Raw genomic sequence first — 20003 nt, 5'->3', positions numbered from 1 at the left:
ATCGTCCTCCCACGAACACCCTCCGTCTCCTGAGCGCATGGATGGTTCCCGGGCGCCGGGTGATCCTCCTTGCCTTTGAACCCTCCCTCCCCCTCCCTCCTCCAGCATCTAAGGGCTTCTCCTGTGGCCTTGCTGGGAGGCTGCACGCTAACTGCCCATGAATTACATACATGTTAGAATGGAAGTGACGGGAGAAGAGAATTAATGTGTGTCCCTCTCTCAGGCTGATCTTTGTAGAAATGGGGAACTTGGGAGAAATGGTGCCTCGGCCCACGATTTGCTCCATACATTTCCATACATTTTTATGGACAGCCAGCATTGGCTGTGGTCAAACATGTGGGTTCTGCAACGCAGCTGTCAGGGTTCACATCCCCGAGCCCCACAGACTAGAGGGGGACCTTGGTTTCCTCATCTGTAAAGTGGGGAAGTGTTAACACCTACCTTGCTGAGTTCTCTTGAGGGTTAGTGCATTAATATTCCCATGGTTACTTAAAGGTAGGGCTTGGTAGCGGGCAGCTGGAGATGTGTGCAGCTGGGCCCTGATGGGGATGTGCCAGCGTCTGGGCTCCAAGAGGACGGTCTGATGGGGCAGCCCCTTAGGTGGCAGCTCTCAGGCCACTGTGCGGGAGCTCCCCATGCGACCTGCCTATTTATCCCTCCGCCCGTCTGATTTCCAGCCTGGCTCCTGGTTCCAGCTCAGGGAGGAGCCCCTCCACCTCACACACCAGCCGCCTCTTTCTCCCTTTGTGGCCTGACTGTTCCAGAGGCTTCTCTTTCCGGGTGGGGAGGGAGGCACACGCCAGTGACATTGATGGCGCAGCCGGCCAGTGTCACCTCCACCCAGGACCACATGGGGAGGGCTCACCACTGCCTGGAGTCCTTCCCAGGGCTGGTGATGGGCAGTGTGTTTCTGGATGCGACCAGATGTGTGTCCTCAGAGAGCCGACGCCGCAGGGCTGGGCAGGGCGGACGCCTTCGAGGTCCTGTGTCTACCGGTTGTCACTGCAGGCAGAGGCTTCCATGCTCCGTCTCAGCTTCCAGAAGAGTGTGGGGCCTTTAGGACTTTGTTTTTTGAATCTTAAGACCGGGGAGTGCGTCTGACTTTGCATCCCTAAGTGCACAGCTGCTTCTCCTTTGTTTATGATGGAAAAATGTCCACACGCAGTGTTTGTCACCTACACCATTTGCAGTGCACAGCTCAGCAGCATTGAACACGCCACAGTATTGTGGGACCATCACCTCTGTCTGTACCCAAACCTTTCATCATCTGTATCAACTCCATCCCAGCGCACGCTAGCCCCGGGCCCTCCCCGGATGAATTCGTCAATGGTGTTCCTTTTTTAAAAAAATTGAAGTATAACTGACATACATGCAGCATTACATTAAGTTCAGCGTAATGATTCGACATTTATATATGTTGCAAAGTGATCACTGAAATAAGTCCTGTGTCTTGAAAGGACTTTTAAAAGAAGAGAGTACTTCAGACATGACAATACAACTAAAATAGAAAGGGCATCCTTCCCAGCCAAAGAAGGTGAATTTTGCAGATACAATGGAAGTACCAAGGTATCCCTTTCTGAGCAGAGAACAAATTCTGAATTTGGGTTTGTCATTCCTATGGCTGCCTTTATAATTTTACTATGTACAAACGTATTTATAAATAATGGGCAGTAGTGTTTTGCGTGTTTTTAAAAAACTTCTATGTAAGCGGTATCATTCTGTTCCTGCCCAGATCTCTTCTCCCTGCTTTCTCCCCTCAGCACTGTGGTTTTAATAGGTGCGCATTTTGGGTCAGGAAGTTCTAGTTCTTCCTCTTTTGGTTCCTGCTGGAGTGGGATCCCTGGGGCGAGGACACCAACCTTTGTGGGTCCATCCTTCTCTAAAGGAAAATGTAGATTCCCAGACAGTGCTGGTAAGAACATTTTTGCCAACAACTTTTGTGCACATTGATAATTTTTCTAGGATATCAGTTGAGGGATAGGATTGCTGGGGGGAAAGCCACGGACGTTTTCTACACACAGGTCTTCCCAATTTCCACTCCAAGTCTGTGAGCTTTTCAGGCTCCTCTTATACCAGCCACTCATGGGGTTTTCTTTTTCAGATAATGTATAAGAAATAATATCGATGTAATTTGGGGAGGCACAAAATTCGTTTTATTGATGACAAGATACCAAAGAAGTACATTCTCATAGTAAAGAACCAAGGCCCCTGCAGAAGTACAGGGGATAGCTGGCCTGGCCGGGTCGTCGCCATTGAAGGCCACCTTGGCTTCCCGGGGAAAGGCGGCGGGAGGGGAAGAAGTTGTAGGGCGGGGACAGGAGTGAGGAGGGGGGAGAGAGGGGGGAGGAGGCCGCGGGGGGCAGCACAGGGACTGCCTGCCAGGCTTGAGGACGTGGTAGCCGCTGACGGAGGCTGCTGCTCTCTCACTACTGCTTTGTCTTCCCGGCTCCCCGCCCCGACGGAGAGGGCAGCCCGGCCGAGGCTGGTCAGGTAGCCTCTACCTCTCGCCACCCATCCCTGGCCCCAACTGGCACGGAGCAGACGGTGGCAGCCGCAGGCAAGGAGGAAGATGGCCGGACGGCTGGCGGCCCGTGGGGTGGACCGTGGCACGGGGTGTACAAAACTAGGATATGCCGGAAATAGGGAACCACAGGTTATCATCCCTTCCTGTATCGCTATTAAGGAGTCAGCAGAAGTGGGTGATCGAGCTCAGAGGAGGGTGATGAAAGGTGTTGATGACCTAGACTTCTTCATTGGTGATGAGGCAATAGAACAACCTACATATGCAACAAAGCGGCCAATCCTCCATGGTATCGGTGAAGATTGGGACTTGATGGAAAGGTTTACGGAGCAAGTGATCTTGAAATATTTAAGGGCGGAGCCTGAAGGCCATTATCTTCTTTTGACTGAACCTCCACTGAGTGCTCCAGAAAACAGGGAGGATACTGTGAAATAATGTTTGAGTCCTTCGGTGTTCCAGGCTAGTACATTGCTGTATAGGCTGTTCTTGCCATAGCTGCATCCGGGACCTCCAGACAAGTAGGAGAACGGACGTTGACCGGTACGGTAATAGACAGTGGAGACGGTGTCACTCATGTCATCCCTGTGGCTGAAGGGTATGTGATTGGCAGCTATATTAAGCACATTCCAATCGCAGGACGAGATCTAGCCTATTTTATTCAGCCATTGCTGAGAGATCGAGAAGTAGGAATTCCTTCAGAGCAATCCTTGGAAACTGCTAAGGCAGTAAAGAAGCGCTATAGTTATGTCTGCCCAGATTTAGTAAGAGAATTTAAGTATGATACAGATGGATCAAAGTGGATTAAAAAGTATACTGGAATCAATGCTATCTCCAAGAGAGAATTTTCCATTGATGTTGGATATGAGAGATTCTTGGGACCTGAAATTTCTTTTCATCCAGAGTTTGCTAATCCAGACTTTACTCAGCCTATCTCAGAAGCTGTAGATGAAGTAATTCAGAATTATCCTATTGATGTCAGACGTCCTCTCTACAAGAATATTGTCCTCTCTGGAGGTTCAGCGGTGTTCAGGGACTTCAGACGTCGCTTGCAAAGAGATTTGAAAAGAACTGTAGATGCCAGGCTGAAATTAAGCGAGGAATTGAGTGGTGGTAGATTGAAGCCAAAACCTATTGACGTACAAGTCATTACACACCACATGCAGCGATATGCAGTTTGGTTTGGAGGATCCATGCTGGCTTCCACACCTGAGTTCTACCAAGTATGCCACACCAAAAAGGATTAGGAAGAAATTAGACCTAGCATTTGTCATCACAATCCAGTGTTTGGAGCCATGTCGTAGAATTGGCTTCATAGTTATTGGGGTTAGGGAGGTGGGGAAGAAATCATCTTTCTGATTCCCTGTTTTGTCTGGATGGCTGGTTTTGAGGTTGTAAACCTAACTTGAAATAATAAGACGAAACATAATTAGACAGGAATATTTTAATAAGCATATCGACATGCGAATGTAGAGGAGAGCCAAAATGATTAAGTGTTTTTCTTTAGATTGAATATTTGAATCTTATGTGTATCAAAAAGAAGTGGGTTTTAGTTCTTTCTGTGCCCTGGTATTTTGTATGTTATTGAATTAGCCAAGATTTGATGGGATTTATCGGTATGCCGATAGCTCTGTAATGCTTGAATTGTACACTCTGAAGTGTGCAATGCAAGAGCCTGTTTATATTTCATACTTTTTATACTATGAGGAAAAAAAGTCAAAGAAAAACTAGTATTTGTGGGGAGAAAAGTGACCAGTAAAGGATAAATACAAAAAGTAGCCTATGAGATTTGGCATGCACACACACTCATGGGACTCCAGTTATTGGAAGTGCTCCCATACCCTGTGCCCCACAATGGTTTTCTCTGCAAGTGCCTTGGGAACTAAGAAGCTAGTATCTTGGATTAACTGATGGCTGCTAGTGCTTTCTGATCACTCGCATTCTGTTTCTCGCTTTAAAGGAAAAGTAAAGACAAGACTGTTTGACCAGTATTGCAGTTCTGTAGCATCATTTCTTATTAAAAAATGAATAATTTCATTACCCAACTTGGTATATGGAAAGCCTAACACCATTCTAATAAAGGCACAAATTTCTTTTTAATACTTGGTTTCAACTCTTTAATCTCTTTATAAGTTAACTAGTAAATCTATTTTCTTCAAAAAAAAAAAAAAAGTACGGGGCATAAAAGTGGAAACTTACCACACGTGCATGTACATACACATGTATGTATATGTATATATATATATATAACATTTAATTGTATATTTATATATCAATAAAATAGTATTTAGCATAAGTAACAAAATCTACAATGTACATGGTCCTGCAATCCTCCCCTTCAGATTTCATGTAAAATGACAGGTTTTGGTTATTCCCTGGTATTATGTTACGTGGATGTACCACTATCAACAAATGTATCTTTTAAAGACATTTAGCTAGTTAAAATATTAAAGCACTTCTTTTTTAAAAAAGTAAGCAATCAGAGCTGGCTGAGTAGGGGAGGAGAGCGGCTAGCCAGAGGGCCCTCTGGGTGCCCACCGTGATGCCAGGCTGAGTCCGCCCGTCTCCTCCCCTCTTCCCCCCAGGGCTGCACCCAGCTTCCCGGCTCTTTCCCCTGTATGTTCCCCTCTGACCTTCCTCAGCAGCCAGCTGTTGGTGGGAGCTGCAGAGGGTTTCAGGCCCGCATGGGGGTTCCAGCTGGGAGGCCAGGGGAGGGGGCAGATGGGCTCCGCCTGCAGCCTGGGGCGGCAGGGCCTGTGTGTGGACAGGGTCTAGGGCGACAGGTGACACGTGACTGCATTTACCTGCAGCATGTCACACTAGTCTTATCCGCACTGCAGGCCAGTGGCAGGTGTTACTGGAATAAACACTTGCTTCCAGTGTGATTGTATAGCCCACAGTCCCCGGCACGCAGGTGCCACCTCCCCGTTCACGGTGCCATGTAAGGAAGACTCCACGTGTGTGGTCCGAGACCTCCGCCTGGACGAGGGGCTGAGGGCTGACCCCTGCGCTCCTCTCTGGTGGAGACCACAGACCCACGCACGTCTCAGAGCCGGGACATTTTCACCATCACTGAGCCCCCCTCGCTGCTCCGACGGGGACGGAGAGGGTCGAGGTTCAGCCCCCTATTTGGCCCCCTGGCCCCCTATTTGGCCCTGGGCTGGACCTCCCACCTCTGTGCAGCAGCCTCCAACTTTTTTCCTCGGGTGCGCCCGCAGGGTGTGCCGGCCGAAGGGCCCACATCTTGCTGACGGTTTGTTTCAGAGGCGCCAGGTCCCCCCGTGGCCTTCCATCCAGCGTGTCTGACCGGCCTGATGAGGGTCCTTAGTCGTGGAAGAGTTACTTTAATTTGAGAACAGGATCCTTCCGCTTTAGGACTTGGCTGCGTAACTAGCACATTTCTAGATGTGCACACGAAGAACCGTGGCCAGTGAAGAGGCCAGACTCTTCTCACCCATTTCCTTTGCCTCCATCTGCCCTGCTCGAGCCAGCGGGTGGTACTCAGGGACCCTTAATAGCCCCAGGCCCAGGCCCTGTGCTGGGAGGTGTACGTCCCCCTGCAGGCCCACGCGGGCATCGGACGCCACGCTGCATGCCCACTCGGGAACTGTCAGGCCAGGGATGGCATGACTTCCCCTGTAAGAAGCTGTACACACAAAACTCAGGTTGTCAGTCAGGGTATATTTTCTTTTCAGTGAGACCAGCCTCCGGGCCATGGAATGTGCTGGAACCCTGTCCGAGAAGTGTTGGACCTTTGGGTGGGGAGCCCTGGGCGGGGGGCAGTGGGACACGGCCTCTCCCACTCTCCTCCCCACGTCCACATCTGGCCACAGCTGCAAGGACACCTGCCGGGTCCCTCCGACCGGCCCCTCACAAGTTACTGACCTGGAGTTTTGTGCTTCCTTTTCCAGAATTACTTCGTTTGCTTCTCATCATCCCTCTGTCGTTTACAGGGGAAAACACATGGGGGACAAATGAGGAAACCGAGCCCCTGGACAAGCTGCTGTCACCGCTGCTTCCTCCTGCTTGGAGCAAAGCAAGGGGACCACTTGTCCCTCTCCCAGAGCTGCCGTTTCCCGTGATGGGGCTGCAGGGTGGGAACCCAGGTGCCCCCGGAGTCATTCCTCGGTGTAGTGAGTTGAGCTGTGTCCTCCCAAAGCTATGTTGATGTCCTAACCCCTGGTTCCCGTGAATGTGACCTTGTTTGGAAATAGGGTGTTTGCAGATGTCATCAGGAGGTTAGGATGACGCCTTGTAGGGAGAGGAGAAGGCCGTGTGACACCAGGGTGGAGCTCCGGGAAGGCACGGGCTGGCGGCACCCCAGGAGCTGCAAGAGGTGAGGAAATTCTCCCCAGAGTCTTGCGGGGAGCTCGGCCCTGCATCTCTACTGCTCAGGCCCCAGGTGTGGTGCCCACTGCCCTCGGCAACCACGGGGACGGGAACCTGCCGTGGGGATGTAGCTGTGTGGAGGGTTTAGAGATGGGATTCAAACCTTTCCAGACGTGGTCAAACGTGTTCCAGGAGGGAGAGGAAGAGAGAGAGGGAGTCAGGTGCGTAGTCATCCCACAGCTGATGGCACCTAGGGCCGCCGTGGACCAGCCCACACCTAGCCTTGCTGGCGGCCCTCACGCATCTGCATACAGCTGGCCTCCTCTGGGCATCCTGGGGACTCTGCACAGACATGGACGGAGGGGCGGGGATGCCTGGTCACACAGGGTGAGGACCCCGACTCCGGGCCCAGTTCTTCTCCTTTCATTGCAGACGGTCTCTTGAGAGAAGAGGGACAGAGTGTGGTCAGTGTGACACGAGTGGTCAGAATTGCACAGCACAGAGCAGAGGGTGGGGTGACACGGCCAGAGCAGTGCAGCGTGTCTGGTCCTGGCTTGGAAGGAGGGCGGCCACCACGTTTAGTCAAAGCCGAGGGTTCCCTACGTGGCTGGCTTAGCTTCCAATACAACCGATGATTTCCACTCATCCACCTTCAAAAAGGGGAATCACGGGCACTTTCTAAACACAAACATTCTTCCCCTGGAGGTGAGCCAGGCAGTGAATACCCACTGAGTCACAGCACCACGCAGCATGTAAACACTGGCATCTCAATGGGAGTAATTGCACTGGGCCTTGAGCACACAGCAAACATCCTTCCTGCTATTAAGGGTGTGGGGCTCTCGGGGCCTCAGCCATGCCTGGCAGAGCTCTGGTGACGTTGACCTCAGGGACGGGGGTGCGGGCTGGCCGGGCTGGGTGGCCAGTCAGTAGCCCCGGCTCCTATCACAGCCTCTGCGTCTCACACCCAGAGCTGGCCACCAGCCTCGCTGGCCTCAGGAAGGTGCCACTGACTGGTGGGAGAGCCGTGCTCTCGGGCTGAACAATGCCGTCCCTGTAGGAGGGCAGTTCTGGTGGAATTGAAAGGACAGCGACTCACTGGGAGGGACCTGACGGGATGGGCTGTGCTGTTTTTTTTTTTTTTTTAGATGTTGGGGGTAGGAGTTTATTAATTAATTAATTTATTTTTGCTGTGTTGCGTCTTCGTTTCTGTGCGAGGGCTTTCTCTAGTTCTGGCAAACGGGGGCCACTCTTCATCGCGGTGCATGGGCCTCTCACTATGGCGGCTTCTCTTGTTGTGGAGCACAGGCTCCAGACGCGCAGGCTCAGTAGTTGTGGCTCACGGGCCCAGTTGCTCTGCGGCATGTGGGATCCTCCCAGACCAGGGCTCGAACCCGTGTCCCCTGCATTGGCAGGCAGACTCCCAACCACTGAGCCACCAGGGAAGCCCTGGGGGGGGGCCCTGTTTTTACCCCTCCCATCTCAGCAGCCCTACCCCTAAGCACACCTCTTGTCTTCCCGAGGGCTCTCCCATTTCAAACGCCTCAGGGCATCACCCAGACCCAGGGCTTTCCCTGAGATCACCCAGGGACTGTATTATTCTCCCCATCCCTCCAAGAAAGCCACACAGATCATTATGGCTCATCCATAGATAGCCATTTCCGTAAAAGAGAGAGCTTGTCTTGTTAAGTGAATAAGATAATTGGCAGAGGTTCATTTATCTGCTGTGTGAATTTTAACTTCCAGGGACTTATTTCCCCATAACTGGGGAGGGGTTAAATGTGCCAAGTAGTGTTTTCATGTCAGGGGACCGTCACCAAGGGGCAGTGTGAAGAGACTGCCCGTGTGTGTGTGCACGTGTGTGCCTGCGTTAGAGTCCTTTCCTAACCTGGCTTTGAGAAAAATACATTCCAGTGTCTGTGGCTTCTCCCATTTCGACCATTGTGACATCTCTGCTTTATTAGACTCTTTTGCACCTTCCATAGCCTCCTTCTCTTTCCCCCTCATCAGAAGTTTCACTGGACTTGACTGGTTTTGACCAAATTGAATACTATGCAACATTCAGATCTATCGTAATTCTGGTTTATTAGAAACAATTTTAAGTAGCACAGTTGTCTACAGTTTAGTGCATTTTGATGAACTTTATTACGTGAATAGAGGTAAACAAAGTATGATTTTGCCAAGTGACAGCCACACCTCGCAGACGGCCTCACGGCATCTGACTGTCCTGTTCAACGACGTGTCATCTGTATCCGTCTGTCCTTCTGGCATCCCGCGGTTGTAGAATTCCAGCTCACAGAGGGACAGCCCAGCTTCCAAGAACAATGCTCTTACCGCCGTCTCCATGCAGTCCCCCAGACTCTAGAACACTGGGCTCCCGGGAGCACCGTGACTATTTGGGGGAAGGCCTCTTAGGGCGGGGAGGCAGGGCACACGGATGCTGTGGTGGGGTCTGTGAGGAGGTGGAGACAGATGCCTGGGGAGCGGGGACCGGCAGGAGGGAAGATGGTGCTGCAAGGACAGAGGGAAGATGACCAGAAAGAGCCTCGTGCCCAGAGCTGTGAAGCGAGGAAGGAGCAGGGCGCCTCCTGGATTGGCCTTTGGGCAGCAGAGCCTGAGCCGGGGTTGGCGGGGGCTGGGGGGGGCGCTGGCTGGTGAGCTCTGGGCACAGGCCCTGCCTCCAGGTGGACAGGACTGGACAGCAAGGAAACAAACCGTCTGGAGCCCAGGGCTTGAGGTCTGCCCAGCGTGAGGAGGGGGACAGGCTGATTTCTTCCTGTCCTGTCTCCACAGGAGGGATCGAGGCTGTGACCTCCCAGGCGGGTCCCCATCCTTCCGGGGAGAGCAGCACAGGCTCAGCCTCTGAGTTGTACTTTCATGCTTACAGCAATCAGAACGGTTTAAGAAGATAGTCCTGTAAGTTCACTGCTCTTTGTGAATTAGTCTGCATGAATTGCCAGGATCACCGGGTGCCACTGTCCCGGGAGGCCGGTCCAAGCAGCAGTGAGAATCTCCCCGACACATCTGGGCTTCTGTACTTAGACAGTCTGACTTCTCAAGCTGCCCAGCTTCCCCAGCCGCTCCGGAAGTGTACATAATCCCCTGCACTGACTGAGCTGCTTGGGGTGCCAGAATGAAGCTGGCCTCGCCGTCCCTCTCTGGGTGGGGCTGCTCCCTGCTCGCCGCTCACACAGAACGCTAGGGTTTTCCCCCTCCTCTCCCATATCAGGAGTGGTTCTCAGGAAAGGACGGATATCAGTCATTTACATGCTAGTATGAATGAGCTCCAGCTCATATTCCCCCTGATTCATCAAGTAAATATCAAGCGAGGGCTGCTAGGCTGTACGAACTGGGATATGGAAACCTTGGCCCTGACCTCTGAGTCATAGGACTAGAAGGGCCGTGGAGGGAGACACGTAAACAGAAGTCGAGGTGGTAAGTGTGGTGTTTTTCCCAGGGCACTCCTAGGAGCAGGGTGCCACTTAATGTGGACGAGGTTTGGTTGAGAAAGGGTTTCTGAGTCTCGAGGTTGAGAGGGAGAAGAGAGAAGGTGTGTTGGTGGGCAGAGGGCTAACACCGCGAGCCCCACCCAAGATTACCAGCCTGGAGGGTTCTGGGGGTTGGGTGTTGCCAGGAGGGTGGACGTACAGGCTGGAGCCCGACCCTCTGCTTGCCCGGTAACCTGACAGCTGGGAACTCGGGACGGTGTGAGTGGGATACCCACATAGTCTTCTCTGCTTTTTCTGGGCTTGGGACAAATGCCAGTTTTGTGTGGGCTAAGCCAACAGGAAAAGGTTTCTTGGGGGTCTCTGATGAGAGGGGACACCCTGGGTCCAGTTGGGGGTGAGACTGGCTGAGCTGGATGGATTGGGGGAAGGAAGCGTCGGGGAAAGAGCTTCCAGCTGGACCACAGGGTGGGTGGTGGTGCGTCCAAGCAGGGTAAGGGACCAGGGGCAAGTGGGAGGCCAGGGGCTTGGGGGGCTGTGCTGGGTTCAATGTTGGATGCATTTAGGGAAGTTTAGGCAACCTGACAAATTGTTCAGGTGGGTCTAAAGGAATAAAGCTATAATGGTGGGATTTTAAAGATAGAGAGGATGGGCTTCCCTGGTGGCGCAGTGGTTGAGAGTCTGCCTGCCAATGCAGGGGACACGGGTTCGTGCCCCGGTCCAGGAAGATCCCACGTGCCACGGAGCGGCTGGGCCCGTGAGCCATGGCCACTGAGTCTGCGCGTCCGGAGCCTGTGCTCTGCAACGGGAGAGGCCACAACAGTGAGAGGCCCGCGTACAGCAAAAAAAAAAAAAAAAACATAGAGAGGATGAAGGGGATGAAGGGCCCAGCGGGCCGCTAGTTGCTCTCAAATCACAGCTTGGGGTGGCCTCGTGTGGGCAGGCTGTGCATCCTGCCGGCACTGAGCTTGGAGGGACCAGAGGCCTCCCTGACGCCCGGGCAGCTGGGGGGGCAGAGCTGTGATGGCCAGGCCTTCTCGGGGACACCAGGACTCAGAGAAGTTCGGGGCCTGCTCACAGTGGCACAGCTTGGGAGAGGAGGAGCTGGGGGCCCTGGAGGCACCCTCACCGTGGCCCCTGTGGGCTCCCACCCTGGACTGTGTCTCCTTCCAGAGGTCCTCCTGCCTTGCTACTTTCTGGGGTCCCACTCCCGCTGCAGGTAACACCCTCGGCTCTCTGCTGTTCCGAAGGCTCCATCCCGTGTCCCCTGATGCCACGGCCACCGCCACACTCCACCCAGTCTCTGCAGGCTTCTTCCTGAGTGACGGCTAATGACAATAATGACAGCAGAGACGCTGGTACGGCAGTAGTGGTGCCTGCCGAGCTCTCTCCTAAGTGGTTTACACACGTTCGCTCATCTAACCTCAAGCGCACTTCCGGGTGGGCGGGTCCCGTTCTCAACGCCCAGTTTACAGGTGAGATGACTGAGGCTCGGCTGAGTCAGGGTGGGAGCCAAGGGAGCAAGCGGGAGGCTGCAGGTGGCTGCCCCGTCCCTTCCCTTTTTGGGAAGCACAGGCAGTCGGGGCGGGACCCTCGGCGGCTCGGCCACGTGTCGTGTTGTAGGGTCAGCAGGAGTGACTGTGTCCTGGGGCCGGTGAGGAGACGGCTGAAGGCAGCCAGGGCTACAGGGTCCTTGCCCAACGCCACCCGGTGGGCGCCCACTTCCTGGGCCTTGCAGCTATGGGCCAGGACAGTCCTGGGGGTGGCCCCGTGCAGGTTGGCTTGGGGATAGGTGGGCCAGGATGGGCACCTGGCGGGGTGCAGGATGGAGGCTGGGAGGAAAGCTCTGTGTCTGGCCTGGGACTGGCCCCAGTGCACAGGTGACCTGGGGAGCCTCCCACTGGCCAAGAAGAGTGGAGTTCCTGCCTTGCTCACGTCTGGACACCCCGCTGGTGTCTGAGGGTACCCGCACATCAGAGGCGGCTGGAGCCTGTGTCAGGTCACACAGCAAAGCCACAGGGAGGGGGACCCGCAGATCCCGGAGCAGGAGGTGGGCAGCTCTCTTCACACACACTCACACACACACACACACGTGCACTCACACAGGCATGCACACGCTCACGTCTGACTGGGGTCCCAAGTGCTCCAGGGCTTGGTGTTTCACCCCTGGAACCTCAGTCGCTGCCTTGTCCCCGTGGGCCTCTCCCCGTGCAGGGTAAGTGCAGGAAACTGACGCCCTCAGGTGTCACCCATCACATCCTCCTGTTGAGGAGGGACTGTTGGTAGCAACAGCTCTAAGATCTAGGAGGCTAAGGGGCCTTGGCAGTGATCTTGATGGAGGAAGTGCCCCAGACGAGGAAGTGCCCAAGTGTCTTAGGACCAGGAAGTGCCCCCAGGTGAGGAAGTGCCCCAGGTGAGGAAGTGCCTCCAGGTGAGGAAGTGCCTTAGGACCAGGAAGTGCCTCCAGGTGAGGAAGTGTCCCAGGTGAGGAAGTGCCCCAAGTGCCTTAGGACCAGGAAGTGCCCCAGGTGAGGAAGTGCCCTCAGGTGAGGAAGTGCCCCTTGCAGGCTCTCCCAGCACAGCCACCAGAGTGATCCTGTTACAACCCCAGTCCCAGTTCTCTCCCAGCCCCAGAACCCTCCAGAGGCTGCCATCTCACTCAGGGTCAAAGCCGAAGTCCCCACAGTGACCTTCAGACCCTGCATGGCCCACCCCCTTCTCTGTCCACACCCATTCCATCCTCTTCCTTCCATCCAGCCACAATGTCCTTCTCAGTATCTTGGCCAAACTGGCATGTTCTGGCCCCGGGGCCTTTGCACATGCTGTGTCCTCCTCCTGGGAAGCGGGTCTCAGGTGTTGTCTGGCTTGCTTCCTGACCTCCTAGCCTCCTTCCTCGAGACTCTGTGCAGGCCTCGCAGTGAGAGGCCAGCCCTTCACCTCCCGTCCTACCTCCTCTGCACTCCTGGCGTCCCCCACGGACCACACGGCCTCTTCGTCAGTGTTTATCTTCCACCTCTCACTAGCATGGACGCTCCAGGCTGGCAAGGATTTTATCTGTTTTGGTCATGGTTGTATCCCAGTACCCAGAACAGTGCTCTGTTCACAAATATTTACTGGATAATTTCTCTTCAGACGTCTTAGAGAGAGACTGGGGAGAGAAGGGGAAATGGGTAAACCGAGGTGGGAAGAGTTTGGACCAGAGCAGCTGTGGCAGGCAGCCCAGGGACCTGTGGGACAGCAGGAGGGGGCAGAAAGGGCCGGTCACCCGGGGATCCGTCCTGCCAGCACTGCATCTGTGAGCGGCCTTGCCGAGAAAGGCCCCTGCAGCCAGAGCTGGTTAACAGGCAGCCGGGGCTCCTGCGCCCATCCTGGTGCCCGGTTTCCTGGTGTCCAGCCTGTCCCAGGGCCTCCATTCCCATAGGTGAGGTCTGTGCAGCTGCTGGGCCTCCTGCTGACCAGGGGCTTGGACCTGACTTGACCTGGGACTTTACTTTCCCGGAGGCCTGAACTACAGTGGACCTCAGGTCTGCATCTCACTCTCCCGGCTGTGGCCCCGCATGGCTGGCCGCCCCTGTCAGCCCCTGTGGAGGCTGGGAGGGGCTGCAGTCCACAAAGACTTACTTAGTGACCTGGGGACTCCAGCCTGCCTGAACCTGTGGGTCTGGTTGCAACCCTCTTCATGCCACAGGACAGGTGAACTTGGTAGCGACCAAAGGCAGCTGAGCGACAGGTGGCTAGCTGTGGTGCGGTCAGTTGAGGTGTTTGTAAATGTGGACTTGTCCAGGCAAGTACATGCACATCACAGTTGTGAAAGTCCTTAAAAATACCTCGGACTCCCCTCTTTTCCCACGTGGACATGTGGGTGCCTCATCTGAGCTACATATTTATAAACTACCTGGATCTTGGGTGATTTAGATGAGCAACTTCTACGTTAGAGTTGAGCGCTGATATCCTTAATCACCTGGCAGACAGGTGCGGGGGGCCTTAGTCTGCTGGCCTTCTGCTTATGACTTTGCCCTTTGCTCCCACAAGCTGTCCTTGGAAACTCAGAAGCCCGCTGCACCAGCACCTGGGCGCTCCCCTGGGGAGCCCCTCTGGGCCTGCCCTTGGAGGGGGTCCTGAGCTCCGGCCATCCCTCCGGGTGCCCGCCTCCCCCCGCCCACCAGTGATGTCCTCCCGTGCAGCGTGCTGGGCCTCTGCTCCTCTGAGGGTCGCTCCACCTGGGTGGGGGAGCTCTCAGAGGGGGTGGCTCTCTGCGTCAGAGCATTGGGTTGGGAGGGGCCGAGCAGGCCTTCCTGTCGGTGCTGCCTGCTGTGTCCAGAGACAGAGCAGCCCCTCGGCCGGCAGGCGGGAGGGGCTGCTGGGGAACAGGGAACACAGGCAGCACGGTTCCCTGGGTGTCCTGAGTGGTCCTGAGCCGCTCGCAGGATGGCGTCTTGTCACCAACAGCAGCGAGGCCAAGGAGAGACAGTTAAAGGTTCCCCTCGTCTTCCCTGCCCTTGGCTGCTGGGGGCAGGGGGCGTGGCTGTGATGGACCCACTGAGCAGCTCAGGTGAAGGCTGGGCACCAGGTACACCTGTCTGAAAGGTGAGTCCGTGGAATGGCGGTGCTTTCATCTAGGCCTCCGTCCCGGTGGTGGGGTGCAGGTTTCAAACCGTTCAGGGCTTAGATGTCAAGAAGCTGTCCGTCCGCCGCTGGGTCAGTCTGGGTCCCCACTTCTTTTGACCCGGGAACCCTGACCCAAAGCCAGCTACACAATATCAAAAATTCAAGACAGTGAAAATGGCACGAAACATCTTAGATTTATTAGAAAAAAGATTTTACACCATTGACCCCCTGAAGGGGACCTGGGGACCCTCCTGGATCCATGGGCCACGTTTTGAGAACCACTATATTCGTCAAAGCACATCCTGATGCTGATTTCAGACTCGAGAGATGGGGAGATAAACTCATCCCCGTTAGTGATAGGAGTTCAAGGTGACATGGCAGAAGGCGGGGATGTGGGTGGGGAGGACGGAGGGGAGTCAGGAAGGCCATCCACCCACAGAACTCTGGCCGAGGACCAGGTATCGCGTGAGAACTTGATCCTGGGGTTGAGGCCGCTGGTGGGACCCTTTCATCCCCCACATTCACATGTTGTTACCTGTGACCTTCTATTATTGTTTAGCCTGGCTGGTCATCACACCTGAAAGCTAGAGAGGGGCCTGACACCCTCTCCCCAGGCCCAGCTTGACCCTCGGGCGTCCAGTCTCTCTGGTGGGACGTCCTCCACCCGGGAGCTGCCCGGGTTCAAAGCCCAGCTCCACGTCTCAGGACTGTGTGACAGTGGGCAGGTTAACTTGCCTAAAACTCGGATACCATCTGTAAAATGGCGCCCCTCGTATTTGCTGTGACAGTTTAACAAGACAATGCTTGCAGAACTCCAGGCACCTGGGACGTAGTAACCATGGTGGATTCAGCTACTGATTTTCTACCCAGGACTCTGGTTTCTCTGGAACTTGGAGGCGGTGGGGGGATGGATGTCTTCTTCTCCGCAGGGCCAGTGCTGAGTCATCTGCTCTTTCTAAGCAAGGGGGGAGCTGGCTTCAAGTTACAGGTGGTATCTTTCTCTGACCTCTTTGCACATAGTCTTGTGAAATACTCTGTAAAGTCATTTCTTCCCTATTCGAAGGACAGTTCAAGCTTAGTTTGTTTCTATGCTCTTTCTTTGTCTTATAAAACATGTCTAAAATCTTTCTAGAAAGACCTTTGGGTCTGGATCCTGGTCCATCCTGTAGGTCTGCTTTGGCTGAGCCTGGTGACCTAGGTCAGGCTGTCCTCAGTTACCAAATGGAGAGTAGATGTCTGGCCTCCCTCTGGGAGGGCTCTGATGACACAATGGCGTGGTCCACGTGAAAGAGCTGCGACAAAGCGTTTAAGTCATATTAAAATGGTTACTTTTGACGGTCCCCTTTATTTTTTCATGAAAACCTCAAAGGACTTAATTTTGGTTTCTCTTTTTGCATTTTAGTCCATTTTCCCTCCCTTTTGGGACTAATTTCTCAAGAAGAAATTCTGACTTCTGGTTTTCCTTTTCCTTTTCCTTTTCAGATGATGCTACAACTGGTTCTGTGAGGCCGTGTGTCTTTTGGGGTTCCCTACCTCATTCAAAGCGGGACCGATGTCATGGGTGCTCTGTTATGCCTCGGCCCTTGGTGGGTGACCCAGACTTGTCCCCGGTGACAGTCATCTGTGCTTACTCAGCTCTGGAAGGAGGCTCGTCTCATCTTAATATAACAGGAGACCAAACGGGGGCTGCCTGACACGTTTGCTTGTCCAGTCTCGCCTGGAACACTCAGCCCCTTGGACACTCACAGTATCGAGTCTGCTTAGAAAAAATTGGAAGAAACAATTTTTCGATCACCACGCCTTGGCCGGGTCTTGGACTACACTTACCCTACTCTCAAATCTGGTCTTTCCCTACATTCCTTATCAGTTGTGTGCGACCATCATACCCAAACGTAAATCAAACGTGATATTTAATTTGTCTCACTGCCCCGGCTGTGACTTCTGCAAAGACAGGACAGGATCCATCATTTCCAGTGCTGTCAAGGATGCTGGCCAGCGGCACGAAGCAGGAGCTGCGGTTTCCACGCCTGGCTCTTCTGCTAGGATGGGCTGGCCTCAGATATTCTAGATGTGGGACAGAGCAGGTGCCTTTAGGCTTTCTGGGCGAGTAGTATAGATCTGTGTGAGCTTCATTTCTGCAAGTCATTGCTGGAAAGTATCCAAGCTCCCGAGCTGAGATTTCACCTCTTTTTTTTCTTTCCTCAGCCTAAGCTGGGGACACAAGCCTGTTTCCTCAGCCACCCAGGGCGTCCCCTCCAAGGCTGAGGTCAGATGCACAATTCCCGCCAGGATGTTGAGTGGAATGTCTCTCTCAGGTGAGAAAACCAACGACTAGGGACGAAATTCTGCAAAGCAGAATGAGGAAGAGGTTTGTCCCAGCCCCCGAGGCTTTCTAAGTCCTGTAGTCATGCAGGCAGCCCCAAGGAGAGGGCCCCTCCATCAGTGGCCGAGCGGCTGCGTGCAGACGACACAGGTCAGCAGGGAAGCCACAGCCCAAGCATCTCCTGAGCCCTGAAGTCCGTTTGTCCTCCTCAGCCTTTGAAATCTCTGGTTTTCCCTCTCTCTCCCTTCCTTCCTTCCTTCCTTCTTTCCTTATTCTATCTAAGAAGCAGTCTTTATTTCTCTCATTTTTTCCCACTACTGATGCCCAGAATATTCTAGAACCTGACCTCAGAAGCGCAGGCTCATAGCCCCTTGTCTGATGTGATTTATAGGAAAATGTATTTTATCATAAAACCTGGGGCCATTTGTACCTGGCAAGGGCATAGCTATAATAATCTCTGTACCTATATTTAGTAGAAAATTAAGCTATTCTTCTGGACACAATAGTTTTCCATTTCACATCGTATATATAGGTTAAACTTGGTGTTTGTTAGGCCAGATTTCCATCACAAGTGTAAAAGTAATTATCTAATTAGCTACTCAATCTACCTAATGATTTTTAGAAAAGGATTATTTGATCAGGTTAAGGCTGTGGACATACTGTATCTAGATTTTTCTCACATTCTTTTAAAAAACAAATTCAAACAAACACATATATTTATGGAGAAAATAGATACATGTGGTTTGTAGGATAGCCCAGATCAGTGCATTTGGATAAGGTGGGCAGTTTCTCAAGAATGACCGATGTGTCCTTATCAGTTGTTATGGGCTGAGCTGTGTCCCCCTAAAATTCAATCACTGAAGCCCTAATATGCAGGACTTCAGAATGCAACTATATTTTGGAGATGGGGCCTCACAAGAGGTAATTAAGGTACAATGAGGTCTATGGGTGGGCCCTGATCCAGTGTGACTGGTGTTCTTATAAGAGGAGGTGATCAGGACACAGACACAGAGGGACCACCATGTGAGGACACGGGGAGAAGATGGCTGTCTACACGCCAAGGAGAGAGGCCTCAGGAGGAACCAGCCCTGCCTACACCTTGATCTCGAGCCTCCAGGACTGGGAGAGAGAAATTTCTGTTGTTTAAGCCCCCATCTGTGGTGAGGGTCCCGGCTGGAGCCGGCGCCTGACCCGAGTGTGAGTCTGCTCTGTCGGCATCACAGAGCACTGCGTGGACGCGCCGTGGACGGCTGGAGCACGGGGGATGGAAACCTCACCTGTCCCAGGCTTCTTCTCATGAGACATATAGCAGTCCATTGGTTTAAGTCCATGGAGACCCAATTCTCGGTATTTGTACCCAAATCCAGCACCTGGGGAGTCAGGACCTGGGGAGATGTGGTCACCCCACCCCTAAATGAGGAGTAACACAGAGCTAGGAGAGGACGGATTCAGGATGCCATCACAAAGGGAAAGATGAGAACTCATGAGGTTGGGACAAAGGAACAAACCTCTTGAGGGGTGCATGAAGGGATGCAGGGGAAATTCTGAAAAATTGGAATTTGGGAAATTCCCAGAGTTTGACTCTACTAGTACTGGAGCTAAATAGCAAGGGTGGCAAAGCGGTGAGAGTGTTAGGTGATGGAGATCACTGATCCAGCTGTGTGGTGCCACCTCCAGAAAGATAATTCACTCTTAGGCTGTAGGATGGCACATGGCGGTCAATAACCCGCTTTGTTCTGACGAGTCAGGCCACAGGGGACAAAGTGCTCCAGGACGAGCATCTTCATTTGAGCGACCTGGACAGTGGTGCTCACCTAGCCAGGTGAGGGCGGGGGGGCAGGCATGTAAACGTTTACACTGAAGGAAGGAGAGCTGTGGGGCTGGAAGTCCTCTCCAGGAAGATGGGGTGAGCTCCTACTGTGTGGCCTTCAAGGGCAGAGCTGCCCAGCAGGCGGAGGTTAGGAGCAAAGTGGGCTCGAGGTCGGGGAGAACTTTCTCTCGGCAGGAGCTCTCCAAAACCTGCAGGGGCTGCTCCACATGTAGCAAGTTTCACACCCGTGGAGGTGCTCAGGGCAGGCGAGCCACGTCGAGGGCGTCACACAGAGAAGTTCAGGCCGGTGGTGGGGACAGTGGAGTTGACCTCCAGGGTCCAAGCCTTGGGATGGGGATGCCGGCCGACCAAGTGCTGGTCCAAGGGGCTGCTTAGCAACTGTGCCATCAGTTGCTTATTTATTGGGATTCTCTTATTCACTGGGCCCTCCGCCAGGTGGGGGTGGGAATGCAAAGAAAGACAGAGCACGGTTCGATCCACAGTTGTACGTGAGCACGTGGGACGGAATCCCGTGAGAAGACTGCTCCCAGAAGCTGGCGGCAGGTGGGTGCTGGGCTGGACACTAAGGAAGGGGTGGCAGGGGTTTCATCTGGGCTTCAGGACACCTGGCTTCACACAGAAAGGGAGGAGGTGTGGAGGGGCTTCACAGGGGATGCGGAGAGAAAGCCAGGGCCCACCTACCTGGGCGGAGCTCTCTGTCACCCAAGACCAGCATGGGAAGGTCTCCTGGGGTCGAACTCTGGAGGGCCTTGACCCCAGACAAGGGGCCCAGCGAATTGGGATGAAATCAAATACCCAGGAGGTCAGATACTCAGGTTCTCAAAGGGTTTGTTTTTGTTTTTTTTTTTTTAACATCTTTATTGGAGTATAACTGCTTTACAATAGTGTGTTAGTTTCTGCTTTATAACAAAGTGAATCAGTTATACATATACATATATCCCCATATCTCTT

The 20003-nt window shown here is 53.5% G+C and overlaps 1 long non-coding RNA gene and 1 pseudogene across 2 annotated transcripts in view; both read left to right on the top strand.

Annotated features, from left to right (window-relative positions):
* The first annotated feature begins 2940 nt into the window (after positions 1-2940).
* Positions 2941-3837, top strand: LOC111182602 (actin-related protein 3 pseudogene; annotated as a pseudogene).
* Positions 3838-6789: 2952 nt separating this feature from the next.
* The window catches only part of LOC149748331 (uncharacterized), a 31961-nt gene continuing 18747 nt past the window's right edge, over positions 6790-20003 (top strand). For both annotated transcript variants that reach the window (XR_016394222.1, XR_016394221.1), the window contains exons 1-2: positions 6790-6854; positions 16381-17213. This is a non-coding gene — a long non-coding RNA (uncharacterized LOC149748331). The remainder of the gene's footprint in view (positions 6855-16380; positions 17214-20003) is intronic.

Source organism: Delphinapterus leucas, chromosome 9 (assembly GCF_059928025.1).
Source record: "Delphinapterus leucas isolate spDelLeu-1000000601 "Yukka" chromosome 9, BTC_Dleu_Yukka2, whole genome shotgun sequence".
NCBI classification, from domain to species: domain Eukaryota; kingdom Metazoa; phylum Chordata; class Mammalia; order Artiodactyla; family Monodontidae; genus Delphinapterus; species Delphinapterus leucas.
The sequence above is the reverse complement of the archived record's forward strand: the minus strand, read 5'-3'. Positions and strand labels throughout refer to the sequence as shown.